Genomic DNA, 17,815 nt, shown 5'->3' with positions numbered 1-17,815 from the left:
TGCATCTTCCTTAGATGTACCTGAATAGTAAAATACTTGTGAAAAATTATTTTAAAAAATTAATAAATAGACAAAAATACGAAAATGTACTAAATTTTCATATTTTTTTAATTTTTGGTATTTAGTGAATTTTTTACAAATTTTTTTCACGAATATTATACTTTCTAAGAGTACTTACGTTAGATGCGTCTAAAAATTAAAAAAGAAAATTGCTTAAAATATTAAAAAAAAATCTTTGAAAACAAAAAAATACGAAAAATAAAAATAAATTTTCTGAAAATTAAAACCAAACAAGCTGAGAAACTTTTTGTTTTCTTTGAAACTTCCTCAAAAAAGTCAATTTGGATAAATAAGGGATGTGGGTTGGCCTTTGGCTATTTTAGTCTAGGGTTGAAAAACTTCATTTGAGATAGACTTTTTTTTTATTTCTTTAACTTTTGTAACAGAAAAAGTAAAATTATTACGAGTTGAATGTGCTGTTTTGTTTTATTAGGTTAAAAAGTCTATTTTATCTTTTTGTAACTAAAATAATCAAAAAATCAAAAAGCCTAACACTACAAAAAAAATTGATTTTTTGCGACGGCAAAACGCCGTCACAAATACCCCAAACACCGTCTGAAAAGGGTTTTTGCGACGGTAAGTGACTTTTTGCGACGACAAAAGGGAGGTCGCAACAAAAGGGATTGCAAAAGGGCTTTATGCCGTCGCCTTTTTTTTGCGACAGCAAAATGCATTTTTTGTGATGGGAATAATATGTCGCAAATAATGCACGAAAATCTAAATTTTTTTGAGACGGCACTATGTTGTCGTCGCTAAAAAGGTCTTTTGCGACGGCAAAAGGTACCGTCACGAAAGGTTTATTTGAGACAGCACCTGAGCCGTCGCTAAAACACTATTGGCGACGAGAACAAAGCCGTTGCTAAAGGCGTTAAGTTTCAGCCAAATCCCCATCTTTTACGACAGTAAAAGGCCGTCGCAAAAACCCTGGTTCACTTTTTTTGAGACAATGTGTGCTGCCGTCTCAAAAAAAAAAAAAAAAAAAAAAAGCTGTATTAAAATTATTAAAAATATGAAAATAACCTGTATTAAATGAAAAATAACTAAAAAAAAACGATAATTACAGAATAATATAAATACATACATAAACAAAAGTTGGCACATAATGAAAATTCATAATGTTGTTCCATTCATAACAATACATAAATAAAAATTCAGAATAATAAAAATTATCCCACTACATAATGTCGCATAATACATACATAATGTTGTTCACAAATCTAAATAACATATATCAAAACCAAAAGTTTTCGTCTTGCTTCTTCCGTGGGTTACAAAAACAAAAATTGGTCATAATCTTTACACGCTCGCATTCCACAAGAAGCAAACTGCTACTCAGAAAATATCTGAAAATAAATAAATAAAAATAATTAATGACAACATAATGGTGTTAATATTTTAATTACAGAAAAACATTAAAAATTAAAATCAATATAATTACAAAGATAGTTTAGTAAATAATTTTGGCTAGACAGAAATCCGGTCCTAACTCCCAAATCGGGAACCCGATTGGAGTCCCATCTTCTCCCACAAGTTTCTCGTGCCTAGGCGGTCATGCGTGCCAAGTTTCGTGCTGAACCGACGTCGTTTGGTGATTTTGGGGGGTCAACACCTCGAATTAAAATTTCTTAAGGAACTAGTTTGCCTAGACCGAAATTCGGCTCTAACTCCCAAACTGGGAACCTGATTCGAGCCCCGTCTTCTCCCACAAGTCTCTCGTGCCTAGGCAGTCGTGCGTGCCAAGTTTCGTGCTAAACCGACGCCGTTTGGTGATTTTGGGGCGTTAACACCTTGAATTCAAGTTTCTTAAGGAATTAGTTTGCCTAAAGTGAAATCCGACGCTAACTCCCAAACCAGGAACCCGATTCGAGCCCAGTCTTCTTCTACAAGTCTCTCGTGCCTAGGCGGTCGTGCGTGCCAAGTTTCGTGCTAAACTGACGCCGTTTGGTGATTTTGGGGCGTTAACACCTCGAATTCAAATTTCTTACGGAACTAGTTTGCCTAAAGTGAAATCCGACGCTAACTCCTAAACCGGGAACCCGATTTGAGCCCCGTCTTCTCCCACAAGTCTCTTATGCCTAGGCGGTCGTGCGTGCCAAGTTTCGTGCTAAACCGACACCGTTTGGTGATTTTGGGGTGTTAACACCTCGAATTCAAGTTTCTTAAGGAACTAGTTTGTCTAAAGTGAAATCCGACGCTAACTCCCAAACCGGGAACCCAATTCGAGCCCCGTCTTCTCCTACAAGTCTCTCGTGCCTAGGCGGTCGTGCATGCCAAGTTTCGTGCTAAACCGACGTTGTTTGGTGATTTTGGAGCGTTAACACCTCGAATTCAAGTTTCTTAAGGAACTAGTTTGCCTAAAGTGAAATCCGGCTCTAACTCCCAAACCAGGAACTCGATTGGAGTCTTGTCTTCTCCCACAAGTCTCTCGTGCCTAAGCGGTCATGTGTGCCAAGTTTCGAGCTAAATCCGGCTCTAACTCCTAATCCGAGAACCCGATTTGAGTCCCGTCTTCTCCTACAAGTCTGTTAACTTAGAATGTAAAGAATGTAAAAATACACTTTAGCTTAGAATGCAAAGATACATTTTATACCTGATCTTCTGGTAGTGGTGTATATGGATTCTCGTCTTCTGCAGATTCCCTAAATGCCCGGTGGCCACTCGATGCATCAGGAACCTATGATAGTTAATGCATAATGTGTTAATCATATTTGAATTTTATACACAATGTTCTGTGAAAATTGAACTATCAAACAATGTAATTTATATCGAACCTGTCTGTTGGGATCCACACTCGCCCCTGTGACACTAAGGCCATCATCTCAGCTCTCATCTACTGTAAATGTGTAGCGAACTCTGCTCACAACTCCTCCCTCAACTCATCCCTTAGCTCTGCACGAACCTGCTGGGTGATCTGAACAATAGTCGATGGCTGGGGTGTTGACTGTGATGGCCCAGCACCATCTTTATACACCGCTCTCCGAGGCACAATTCTCCCGTATGTGCGACAATATCCATGTCCGTCATGACCTATCAACTCATGGAAAATGGCATTCCTAGCCTCCAAAGTACGACAATCCTCAGGTGGCATAGAGAGTTGACGATTAAACTCATCCTGTATTGAATAAGATATACAAGTATATGCCAAATTAAGATGGTTGACACACAAAAAATAAAAAATAAACTTTAAATACAATCAAAGGTGTTTGGAAAGTACCAAGATCTGGATAACCTCTGGGTCATCTACTCTACGTGTCATAAGCCAAACATTCATCTTATCAGTTGACTCCCCCTTATTGGTCATCTATATTTTTTTAGAAATATGAAAATTAGAATCCAAATAATTTGCAAATATACAATGCTTATTTATATACAAAAATAAAACAATAAAATATAAACCTCATGTCGTATCTGAGCGAAAGAAGTACGCCCTGTAGTGTGAGCTATGCCGTGAGCTCTCCAATTTTTAGAGGTCCTAGTTACAATTTTTTATAACAGGTTCAACAAATGTAAGTATATAAATATGATTTGTATGTTTACATATCATACATATAACTTATTTGTATACCTTAGCATCGGAAGTACGCCAATACTCCACAAGTTCTTCCCACTGGCTTGGCACAATGTGCACAGAAACATCATCCTTCAGATTAGGATCAGAACTTTTAGGCTTGAAATACTTAGCCTTAATCTTGTTCTTGTGATCCTTCCATATACTGTTGCAGTTTTTCATGCAAATTGGCTTGTACTCCTCTGGACATATATTCAAATTGTCCTATAAAACACAATTTCAAAGTTTAAATAATAATAACACAATTTTGGAATTCGAATTTTTTGACAAAAATGTACTACCTTCACATCCTTCCAGATAGCATCAACAATATCATCAGGCACATTGTTCTAGTCAAGAAATGTAAGAGGAACAATGTTACCATTCCGCACAATAATGCCAAATTGAGTAGTTAACTTAGCCACGTTATCCCCTATTGGGCAGTAATTTTCATCAAATTGTATGTCTAGCTTTTTACTAGTACCCCACTCCCTAATGCCCTTGGCACATCCTTTACCACGCCTAGTCGAGGTTAATGAAGAACTAACATGACCTGCGAGATACAATAACAATAAACAATATGCAATGATAATAAACAAATGCAAATTTGAATAATGTGAATACAAATCGAATTCTTATACCTGAGGTGGGCTGTGAAGAAGTCAAAGGGTCTGCAAAATACAATGAGAATAAACAAGTTATATATAATGAGAATAAATAAATGTATGTTTAAATAATTTTCATACAAATCAAAGCAAATTTATATACCTGCGGATGGCTCATAAGTTGATGACTCTAGTCGGGATGATAGCTGCTGTGGTGCCACTGATGGTGGACGCACCAATGGTAGGCGTGGAGGCCGAGTACATGGTAGCTGCTGTGCTACCACTGATGGTGGTTGATGCGGTGGTACTAATGGCCCCTCTGATGGTGGTCGCTGGGATGCCTCCTCTAATGATGGTGCCAGTAATAGTGGTCGTTGCGATGACTGGTCAGATGGTGGTGGCACTACTGGCTGCTCCAATGGTGGCCGATATGATGCCTCCTCTGATGGTGGTGCTACTGATGTCCTGTTATGTAGCACATCAGACATCATACGCCGGGGATGATCAGGCTTCCTCTTCCTTCCCATAATAATCTGTAAGCAATATAACATTAATTGACATTAGAAACATAGACAATGGTTTGTCATCAACTATAATATGACATTAATTGAACTAATACAATTACAAAGACAAAGTAAATTAAGAAACTGATGATTAACTACAACATTGGCCTTGATTGAATTACTGATATTGATTAAATATCCGCCTATTTGAACATCAGCTGTTTCCCCTTCTGCGGCTTCCCTCACCCAACCAACTTCTTCATCACGAAGCATTATATTTCCTTGAAATTGTTGGCTCATATATGGCTCTATTTGTGGATTAGTTGAACTCATATCAAATAAACCTCTTTGAGACATCTTCACCACCACTTGCTAGTCTGGTTGTAACGGGTCTGCAATATACCAAACTTGCTCTGCTTGGGATGCCACGATGAAAAGTTCATTGGTAATTCGATCATCTCGGTACAAAAAATGATTGAAGTTCACCAACGTGAAATTGAAGACATCTTCTTTCTTTCCGTGAATGTTGTCAATCCAATCACACTTAAACAACACATGTTTCTTTTCATTGGAATATCGAATCTCAACAATATCTGTCAATTGTCCATAATAGTACACAAACTCCACACGAGGATTCTTGTCTTTCCGACTAGCATAACTTATGGTATCTGCCTTCAAAGCTACACCACAATTTTGTGTGGCTCGATGATCATCCATGGCCTTTACTCGATACCGAAACCCATTCAGTATATACCCGTTGAACCTCCTTGCCAGGTTATGAGGACCATTTGCCAATAGAATAATCTCTTCAGAAAATATGACATCAGTAGTCCTTCGCAAAGTTTGGACCTATTTAAAACGAAAATGTAAAATTTAAAATGTAGTTCGACTTAAGTAGCTAGAATGTGTAGACTTAAATACATGCATGTTCTTTGAACCAAATGTGAAAAGTTTCAAAATGTTCACGCCGAAGCTGATGATCGTCGACACGAGGCATTTTGAGTTAAAGTACTTCAAGGTGTTTGCTGTGTAGATTGAAAATTTATCAATACAAAAAATTTGGTTGAAAATTCAACAAAACATAATAAAATATTGAGTGAGTGACTTAACCTACTTTATGAATGGTTGAACCGCTCTTGTATTGAATAAGATATACCGATGAGCTTGAACCCAAGAAGTATTATCAAGATAAAAGCTTGTGTTTTCACCAATAGCATGACCCAGATTATCAGCACCACTATAGTTCCTCACGGGCCGAGTAGATTTGGTTTCCACATCATTGAGATATTGTGCACAAAAATTCATGCATTCTTCCATAAGATATCCTTTAGCAATTGATCCTTCAAGATGAGCTTTATTACGCACGTATTGCTTCAAAGTAAGAAGATACCTCTCAATTGGATACATCCATCGAAACTGAATCGCTCCACCCAATAATGCTTCATCAGCTAGATGTATAGGAAAGCGCTCCATTATATCAAAAAAACTCGGAGGAAATATTTTCTCTAGATGACAAAGTGTTACAGCGATACGATCTTGAATATATTGGAAATCCGTTGCATGATTCACTTTGTAACACAATTGCCTAAAGAAATTGGTCAATTCAATCAAGGGTTCAATTACATTCTTCGGTAACGATCTTCGAATAGCCAATGGAATAAGTTGTTGCATCAGAATATGACTATCGTGGCTCTTAAGACCCCCAATACTTCTATCATGTGAGCGCATACGACGTGATATATTGGATGAATACCCGTCGGGAACTCTTACTTCCTTCAACACTTTCAAGAACAAATCTTTCTCATCCTTGGTCATCGTGGATTGTGCTGGTGGTAAATAGGCTTTATTTGACCCTCTTAACTGCAAATGTAGAGGTTTTCTAATATTCATATCTTGTAAATCACGCCGAGCATTAACACCATTCTTCGATTTTCCTACTACCCCTAATATTGTCCACAACACATTACCACAAACATTATTCTCTATATGCATCACATCGAGGTTGTGTCTTATTAGATTGTGCTCCCAATATGACAGTTCATAAAAGATACTATTTTTCTTCCAGCTATGGGTGCGATGTCCAGCTTTCTTCTTCTCTACTGTCTCCTATGCCTCTCCTTAAGGTCATCCCTCTTGTATTGGGTTAAAATACCCTCAGATTCTAATTATAGCAACATCTCAGTTCCAAACAACAATTTTGGTTTAAGTCTAACTTCCCGACTACCATCAAATGATACTTTATCCTTCCGGAATTTATGGCTAGTAGGTAAAAATCTGCGATGACCCAAGTATGATTGTTTCCTACTATGCTTCAACCAATACGATGCAGTTTCCTTATTGTAACAAGGACATGCATATTCGCCTTTAGTGCTCCATCCTGACAAGTTTGCGTATGCAGGAAAATCACTAATTGTCCACAGTAAAGCTGCATGCATTTGAAACATTTGATTTGTTAATGCATCAAATGTTGACACACCCTTATTCTATAGTTCTTTCAACTCCTCAGTCACTAGTTGCATATACACATCAATCTTGTCACTAGGTCCTTTCGGGCCTTCAATAAGCACAGATAAAATTAGAAATGGTTGCTTCATGCACATCTATGGCAGCAAGTTGTATAGAATGAGCACAACAGGCCAAGTGCTATGAACTATGTTCATCGTCCTGAATGGGTTAAAACCATCAGATGCTAAGCCAAGCCTTACACTTCAGCAATCATTACTAAAGTCAATATTTCGACGGTCAAAATCTTTCCATGCAAGGGAGTCAGCATGATGCCTAAAGACACCATCATCAGTTCGTTCCTCTGCATGCCATCTCATTAACTTGGCCGTCTTGGATGACATAAACAACCTCTGCAACCTTGGCTGTAAAGGAAAATACCTCATCTGTTTTGCAGCTATTCGTTTGCCACCTTTGTTAGGACCATTTGAACCACCATCACCATTTGATTTCCATCTAGAACTGTTGCATATGACACATTTATCAAGATTGGCATCCTCGTTTCGAAACAACATGAAACTGTTGGGACATGCATCCCACGTCTCATACGTGAAGCCCAAATCTGTTGTGACCTTTTGAGCTTATAATATGAGTCCGAAAGTTTCACACCCAACGGGAACGCCTCATTCAATAACTCAAGCAACATGTCAACGGACTTGTCTGTCCACTTATTAAGCACCTTCAAATGTAGAAGTCGAACAATGAATGACAAAGATGTGAACTTTTGACAACCCGGATACAATTCACTTTGTGCATCTTGAAGAAGTTTGAAATACTTTGCAGTCTCTGCATTTGGACCGAGCTGAGGTTCAGATGTATGGGGATCAGGCCCCTGTGGTTCATTACCCTCAACATTTGTACCGGCATGTGGATTTCCCATAGCCCCTTGTATCATTCCAATCATATCATCCCCAATGTCTAAATTAGCTAATGTTTCATTCTCTCGATTACCATGCAGAGATACATAAGATTCCCCATGATTAATCCAATGTTTGTATTTTTTAAAAAAATCATTCAAAATCAGATGCTCCCGTACACCCTCTCGTGCAAGATGGTATCGATTCTCATACTTCCTACACAGACAACTGATCATCAAACCTTCAACCCATTGGTGTAGGCAAACACAAGGAATTCGTCAATCCCATTAATGTATTCGCTCGACATCCTATTTGGCAAATCAATCCAACTCTTATCCATCATCTGTACACATCCACAAAAATATCTCATCAAAGTAACTCTAAATATAATATCTACGTATTCATGTACCATGATACCTATCCGTCTAATTTCTCTCAAATAAGTAGGTGGTCTTATCCTAGTTAGTTATTTACCGATTTGATAGGATAACATAAAAAATGAAATACTTATACAACAACACGTGAGATCAATTAATTGAAGAAAATAATGATATAATTTCATATTTTCTGAGTCATAACTAAAAAAATAAATAAATCATAACCAAACACCACATGAGGCACAACCAAAGATCTTATAAGTCTTAACTAAAATAATATCATAATTAACGAAGATAATTCATCATAACTAAAGAAAAAAAAATGACGTAACTAATTATGCATATGATAAATGGATGTGTATGGTAGAATTCTCCAAATTATTAGTATTCCATAATAATATGCGGCATTATTTATAAACTTGATAGATGAGTTATAGAAAAACACACTAGTCATATATTGTCTCAAAAATTATTTAATAAAGATGAATCATTATTGTCTATATTATAATTTTGAACACCACATACATAATCTTATGTAATATTTCGAGATTATTAAATGATCACATTTTTGTCTCAATAAACTATTATTAATTATTATATCTGAAAATTTGTTTAAGGTTTTTGAATGATTACCTCAAGACAAGAAACATGATCATTTTTCAACCTATGATGCTATACGCATTAATTGATATATCAATCAGTGTACCAACATATGTTATGATATTATTATTTTAAAATTATGATCTCATTGATTATACAAATAACAAATATTCAAAATTTCTAAAATTATATCATATCATCTATTAATATATCAATTAGTTAATATAGCATCGTTCTTTTTTAACATAGCAATTAGTATTTTAAAATTATGATCTCATTGATTATACAAATAACAAATATTCAAATTTTCTAAAATTATATCTATCATCTATTAATATATTAATTAATATACCAATTAGTTAATATATCATTGTTCTTTTTTAACATAGCAATTAGCAATTGGTTAGTGTGGGGATATATTTTCTAAGTACCGACACGTGGCATGGTGACGCCGACGTGTCAACCGAGGTGCCACGTGTCGTGATAGTTACGCCGAGGTTATCTTGGCGAGGCCGAGGTGATCTCCGAAAATATCGGAATCCGAGATAAGCGGATAAGGGACAAGAGTCCTAGAGTAAAGAGAAGACTTAGCCAAGATAAGGATAAAACTCTTAAGGAGTTTATCTTTATCTCTTGAAGAGTCCAAACTCAGTATTGAATTGAAGTCCATAGAAGTCAGGCTTCTAGTAGGACTTGGATTGAGTAAACTATAAAAGAGAGGCACCCCCGTGGGTCTAAGGTACGCAGTTTTATACTCAAGCTTGTGAGTTTAACACTTGATTATCTTTGAGAGATATATTGACTTGATCGTCGGAGTGCCCCCGGGTGGAAGAGCCACCGCCGGAGCCTTTTCTTTCTGTTACAGGTTTGTTGAAGCCATCTATTCTGCCGGTGCTCTCTAGCTGATTACTAGGCAGGCAGTGTGGTCAGAAAATTACCCACACAGTTAGCATTATTAATTAATATACCAATTAGTTAAATTATATCATAGCATTGTTCATTCTAATTATAATCAATTTGTTTTCTCATAAATGTTAAAGAATATCTTAGTGCATTGTTTGGTATTGACATTAAATGAAAAATGTTTTTAAAAGTAACTCAAAAACTTAAGAAAAGTTCTGAAATCAGAAATGTGAATATCAAACCCGTAAGTATATGTGAAGCCAATTTTTCTACAGATTTATATATTGAAGATGGGGGAAAAAAAAGAAAAAAAAAAAACATGTGTTACTTTATATATATATTGAAGATGTTAAAAAGAAAATTAAAAAAAAAAAAACATACGGAGAGAGAGATGACCTTAAGGAGATGATCTTCAATATATAAACATGTTTATATAAACATACGCAATATATATAAACATACGCAGATTTAAACATGTTTATATATCTCTGCGATATATGCAAATCTGACACATGTTTTATCTTACTACGCAATATGACACATGTTTATAAACATACGCAATATATATTGTCCATAATACTTGACTATATATATATATATATCTCTACAGATTTATCAATATAACTTCATCTACAGATTTATGAATTTAACTTCATCTACAGATTTATCAATACACATTCATCTATATATATATATATATATACAGAGAGAGAGAGAGGGAGAGAGAGAGCATACGCAGAGAGAGAGACTCGTCGCCGGACCATCGCTACCTGTCGTCGTCGCTGCTGCACCACCGCTAGCCTGCTCGCCGTTCGTCGCTCGTCCAGAGAGAGTCGTTCGCCTTCATAGCTCGTTTGAGGTTTTTGGGGGAAAAAAATTTGTTTCAAACATATAGGGATTTGGATCAAATGATCGAGCGTCAAGATGAAAGGGAAGAGCGGGGGCTAATTTATTTTTTTTTACTTTTTGCGACGGTACGTTTTACACCGTCGCAAATGATAACTAATTAGTTCATAAAACGACGCCGTTTTCATAAGCCTTTTTTGCGACGGACATTTGCCGTCGTAAATTGTTCACTATTTGCGACAGCAAACATATGTCGTCTCAATACAATTTTTTTTGTGACGGTAAAAAAACGCCGTCGCTAATACTTCCGCATTTACTACCCTATCCGCATAGTTTTATTACCGACGGGACAATGCCGTCGCTAAAACCTTTATTTGCGACGGTTTAATCTGTCGTCGCAAAAAACTATTTTTTGCGACGGGAGGCGTGCCGTCGCTAATTCTTCCGTGTTTTTTACTCCATTTTCTTGTAGTGTAACATGCTAAATAAAGACCAAAAAATATATTAAAAAAAACTATAAAATATACGCGATTCAATAAAATGTCAAAAATACAAATAAACTTTTTGTCAATCAAATAAGAGAAACTACAAATATTATGAAACTTTATATCAAACTAGATATTTAACTAAAAAATAAATTAAAATAATAATAACCATATATATGATAAAAAAAATCCAATAAACACAACAAATATCCAATCATATACACCCAAAGAAAATCCAACAAATACTCACACAATCATATAATGGGGGTGTTTGGGAAGAAAAAAAATAGCCAAATTTAGGTTAAAATTCACAAAAAGATAAAAAAGGCTAAAATAGTTAATAAGACAAAATATCACATCAAACCCATAATCATTTTACTTTTTCTCTCACAAACATCACATTCAATCACAAAAAAATCCAATCATCTTCCCAAACACAAAAATTTTAACCTACTAAAATAGTCAAAAATTAAAATAGCCTACTAAAATAGCCACTTCCCAAACGAGGCCAATAAATCAATAAGATTCTATTTATTTTGATATAAAATATTATTTTATTACGTGATTGAATATAAAGTAAGTAAAATATTTTTTAACAAAAATAACTTTCCTTTTAAATTATCGCAGAAGTCATTTTCGTGGAATGTGGGGGTGCGCTGTCACAGCACACTGCTGTGACAGCAAAATGCGATATCGTTTTGCGTTCAATTCATTTGTTAACCAAAGTGCAGTGAGGCACATGCCTTTAATAGATTTAATTGGGTGAATGAGTTTAGATGAAAAAAATTGAATGTAACTCACATATATTAAAAATAAGAGATATTTATTTATAAGTCTTTTTTTTAAATATTTATGGTAGGTTAAGTTTTATGTAATTTTTTATAGAGTTTCAAGTCCTATTTAGATAAGAATGTATTCCATAAGATCCTACATAAACGTAACGTGACGTGATACTTACATAAACGTAACGTAACGTAACGTAACACCTATATAAACGTAACGTAACGTGACACTTATATAAACGTAACGTGACGTGTCACGTTACGTTTTTTATTTTTTTAAATTGAATGTGAAAATGTTACTGGTTTATGTTGGTGTCACGTTACGTTTCATACAAATATGATTTATGGTAATATTCAATTTCCTATATAGGAAATTGAATGTTGCCATAGATCATAGGTGTCACATTATGCTTTATGTAGGTGTGACGTTACGTTACGTTTATGTAGATATGATCTATGGTAATGTTCATAGGTGTCACGTTACGTTTATGTAGATGTCATGTTACGTTATGTTTATGTAGATATGATCTATGGTAACATGCAATTTCCTATATAGGAAATCATAGGTGTCACGTTACGTTTATGTAGGTGTCACGTTACGTTTATGTAGGTGTCACGTTACGTTACGTTTATATAGATATGATCTATGGTAACATTCAATTTCCTATATATGATTGTACTATTATTTATGATATTAACAACTAATATTGAGGGTAAATGTGTCAACAAACTTCCCACGGGATTTATGGAAACATAAGTTTTTTAGTAGGACCATATGTAGCATAAGTCTCCCTAATAGGACTTATAAATAATTTTTCCCAAAAATAAATAATAATAATAATAATAATAATAATAATAATAATAAAGAATGGGTTTGATTAGTTGAAAAATATATATTGTAAAACTCAATTTTTGTATAATTTTTACGGAGAAGACAAATAAAAATATTGTAAAACTTAATTTTTGTATATATTTTTCTTAAGTAATAAAACCCATTCTTTTTTTTTTTTTGATAAATTACAAATACACTTTTTTATATTTTCTTAAATTACGAATTGCCCTATGTAGTTCTGGAAATTACATCCCCTCCTTCACATTTTGAATTCCATAAGAATTGACCCATTTTATTAATAAATTATCAAATTAATTAATAGTTTCAAGTGATATAAAAAATTTATTTTAATTAATAATTCAGATAATTTTATTATTGTATAACTGAAGAATTAAAATTTTTATTTTTTTAATTAATTCTATTAAATAAAAAATTCTGACAATAAAATATTTATAATTTTTCATACCAGGAGACAATATATATTTTACGTAAATCTCAAAGAAAATATTTATGTAGTTTAGATTTTTTTTTTTTTTTTTTTGAGTACATGTGAATTACATTCAGTTTTTTTCATCTAAGACCATCTCCAACGGTTCACCAAAACTAATATCAAATTCAAATTTTAATGAAAAAGTTATTGTTCACTGCTCCAACGGTTGCACCAAATGAATATCATATTGAGATTTCATCAAAAAATTCATCAAACTGATGACGAAATACTAATTTCACCAAAACACTGTTGGTGACCGTTGGAGGGAGACCAGCCGGTTTCCCGGCCAGTTGACCAACCAGTCGACCACCAAAAGGTTCAAACAGTTCCAAGAAAAGGTTCAAACAGTAAAATAATAATAATAATAATAATAATAATTTTTGCCTTACCGGTCGACCAGCCGTTCGACCACTAAAAGGTTCAAAAAGTTCAGAAAAAAAAAAAAAAAATTCGCTTAACCGGTCGACCAACCGGTTGTCCCGACGCAAATTTGATGAAAGTTCACCGTTGGAGCGAGTGATATCAGATTTGGTAAAATAAGTCATTTTTGACTCAGATTTGATAAAAAAAAAAATGTACCGTTAGAGATGCTCTAAACTCATTCACCTAATCAAACCTAGGCTGGCTCACAGTACATTTATTATTATTATTATTATTATTTATTTATTTTTTTTTAACAAACGAATTAAACGCAAAATGGTACCGCGTTTTGCTGTCAACAGCACTGTGTGCTATGACAGTACGCCCCCTCATCGCCATTTTTGTATGTTTTGTCCCAATCCTTTAGAGAGCAGATCCAATGACTTTTGTAGCAGTGGATAATTAGTGGTTCTCCTCGAGTATCAATTCAACATCAAGAGTAATTGCATGTTGGAAAGAGAAAGTACCATTTCAGTATTAAGAAAATATTTTACGAACATTAACCAAACACCAACAGAGAAAAAAAAAAAAAAAAAAAAAAAAGATAAAAGTATTTACTTAATTTTTTTTTAAACATAAAATATTTTACTTCAAAATGAATAGACTTAAATATAAAGACTTCAAACAATTACAATAGGAAAAACCCACAAATGTGAAAAATGTCAACCCATTTTTTCCCTTCAAATAGGTGTAAATATTGAGTCAGGTTTCTCCCGTTTGATATCAAATTATTTCGTGTTGTTAGATTCATGGGAGCTCACTACGGGTTCTGTTTTGATGATCCAAACCATTACATGTGTAAAATTTGTCGAGTATTTTATTTTTGTAAAAAATCACATTGATCGGATATCGATAACTACTTGATTGGATTAGAAATCTGTCCACGGTAAATATAATTTTCAAAACAAATTATTCACAAAATTCTTATCTGATTAAATAGCTATCAATATCCCGTCAACTTGATTTTGTACAGAGATAAAATATTCGACGAGCTTTACACATTAAATGATTTGAATTATCGAAACAAGATCATGATAAACTCTAGGAATCCAACAATACTGTCCAATCTATTTTGTGGACAGGAGACAAGTCCGCCCTAAATTTTCTTGGCCAATAGGCTGACTCCATTAGTTTACAAACAATCCACACATTTAACTAGTAAAAGGTGGGCAAGAATAAAGTTAAATGTAATAATTAGTATATTAATTAGGGTATTAAAAGATAATGTCTCATAATTTTAAAAATTTTAGATTTTTGTAATTTATATTATGAGTGGAGTCTATAATTTTGGAAAAATGCTATAAATTTCAAATAATTTATCAAATATTTTACCAAATTTCTTACATTAATGTAGGACCCTCACAAATCCACATATGTGTAGGTCTCACACTTATGTTAGAGGTTTGATAAGACATTTGGTAGATTATTTAGAATCTCTAATATTATTCATAATTTTGAAGTGACAGTATCATAATATATATTAGTATACTAATTAGTATATCAATTAATACGTATAGCATCACTGAATGTGCAATTATTGTATGGTTGCATTAATTTATGAATAGTGTTATATGCACAAATTAATATATTAATTAATGTATCAATTGATGATGTGACATAATTTATTTTTTTTAATATTTATAATTTGTATAATGAGTGAGATTAATAATAATATCATAATTAGTATTAATATATTAATTAATATATTAATTAGTGTAGGTAACACTACCATTACTGTATGGGATACAACTTTCTATTGGGCCGCTTATCTGGCCCCACACAATGCCTAATTTAATACTAATAGGGTTCCTTGAACTTCTAAACCTATGTCGGTAAACGATTCATAAATTTTTTTTAAAAAAAATGATATTACATGTATTAATTGATATATCAATTAATGTAATATTAATATTTCAAAATTACGATTTCACTCATTATATAAATTACAAACGATGGTGTTATATGTGTATCAATATATGTTATAACATTATTACTGACCCAATCTATTATACAAATTATAAATATCAAAAACTTCTAAAATTATGACACATTATCTGTTAGTACACTAATTAGTATATCAATTGATACATATAATATTATTCAATTACAAATATTCAAAACCTCAAAGATTATATCACATTATCTGTCAGTATATTAATTGGTGCATATAATATTACTAAAATAAATAAATAAAGCAATTCAATCAAATTATTATAATTATTTTATAATAATTGTTTTTGTGTTATCTTTTTAAATAAAATTATATGTACTAATTAATATATTAATTAGTATATTGACAGATAATGTAATATAATTTTATTAATCTTAAATATTTATAATTTATATAATGAATGAGATTCCTAAGTTTAAAATTACATTAATATAATATGTGTACAAGAATTAGCGGGTGTGATTGCTAAAATTTATTGAACGACATCAGCAAGTTTCACAAGACTGCAATAATTATAAATTAGCGGGTAACACAAGTAATGTGTGTGTAATTTAGATAATCATTAATAAAATAAATAATAAAGAAATTTAATATCATAATATATATATATATATATATATTATTTAAGTGATTAGTATGCTCTTAATAAAATCTAAAATTTTGAGTTTAAAACTTATTTATAATGTGTAAAATAATTTTTTTATTTTAAAATATATAAAGTTATCACGTAACATGAGGAAAAGAATATTTCACTAAATCAATTTAGTCATTCATTTATAGATAAAAAAATTTAATATTATAATATGTATGTTACTTAAACGATAAGTATATTTTTAATGAAATCAAAAGTCTTAAATTTAAAACTTGTTTACATTGTTTATAATAATATTTTTATTTTAATATATATAAAATTACCACATAATATAAAAATATGAAAGTTTCGTTAAACCAATTTAGATCTTTATTTAAGAAAAATGCTTGGGAGCACTAATTAGTACTCCCACTAATTAGGTGGCAGTGGGTCCTGCCATTAATGATGTGATATTTTGGTCTTGAAGTTGTATTTTTTTTTTTTTACTTTTTTAATGCATTAATGCTATTAGTGGTGATATTTTTAGTGAGATGAATCATTGTTGTTTATTTAATAATAATATAGATCACATTGCAAATATTAAAGCATCCACCGAACCTAAGTAGTCACGGACATGAAAATGACAATAATTGCCTCGCTTGTCTTTTTGTCTACCCATAAATAAAAAATAAAAAAAAAAAAAACCTAGCTCTTTGTTCGTACGTACTACTCTTTTGCTTCTCTATTTTTATTTTATTTTTTATATATATTTTTTTTATGTGTAAACATATTAGTGAATAAAATAAAAATATTTTTTTTTTATTGCTTCTTTTTTTCTCTTTTTATTTTTTTATTGATTCTTTTTTCTCTGTCATAGTAATAGTTGAATATGCGCCTGTTTATATTTTTGTCTTATTTTTTCAATTTTTGGTAGCTAGATTTAAAAGTAAGGGTTTTAGATGATATGTTCATGAAAAAAATTTAAAATCTAATTTGATGGAAAAAAAAAATAATACTTATTATTTTTATATAATTTTTTTTTGAAAATAGTTTTAAAATTATATTTCTTATTGTTTATTTTTGTCAAACATTTCTAAGTTTTGGGAACATTGCTCTGAGAGGAGAACAAATTTCAAGAGAAGTGCAATAATTTAGGGCAAATTACATATACACCCCTTGAGGTTTGGCTAAATTACAAATACCCCCCTGAGGTTTGAGAAATTACGAATTCCCCCTGAATGCTATATTTGCATAAGAAATTAGGGGGTAATTTGTTATGAAATATAAACCTCAGGGGGTAAATTGTTATGAAAATACAAACCTTAGGGGGTGGGATGTAATTTCCGAAACCTCAGGGGGGTATCTGTAATTTAGCCAAACCTCGAGGGGTGTATATGTAATTTGCCCTTGAATTTAGTTTCATCTTGGGTCCCACATGGTTGGTATTGACAAATACAGGAGTACATAAAAATAATAAGATTAAA

The sequence above is a fragment of the Camellia sinensis genome, chromosome 3, assembly GCF_055761805.1.
Source record: "Camellia sinensis isolate YWXY chromosome 3, ASM5576180v1, whole genome shotgun sequence".
Classification (NCBI taxonomy): domain Eukaryota; kingdom Viridiplantae; phylum Streptophyta; class Magnoliopsida; order Ericales; family Theaceae; genus Camellia; species Camellia sinensis.
This window is presented reverse-complemented; position numbering follows the sequence as displayed.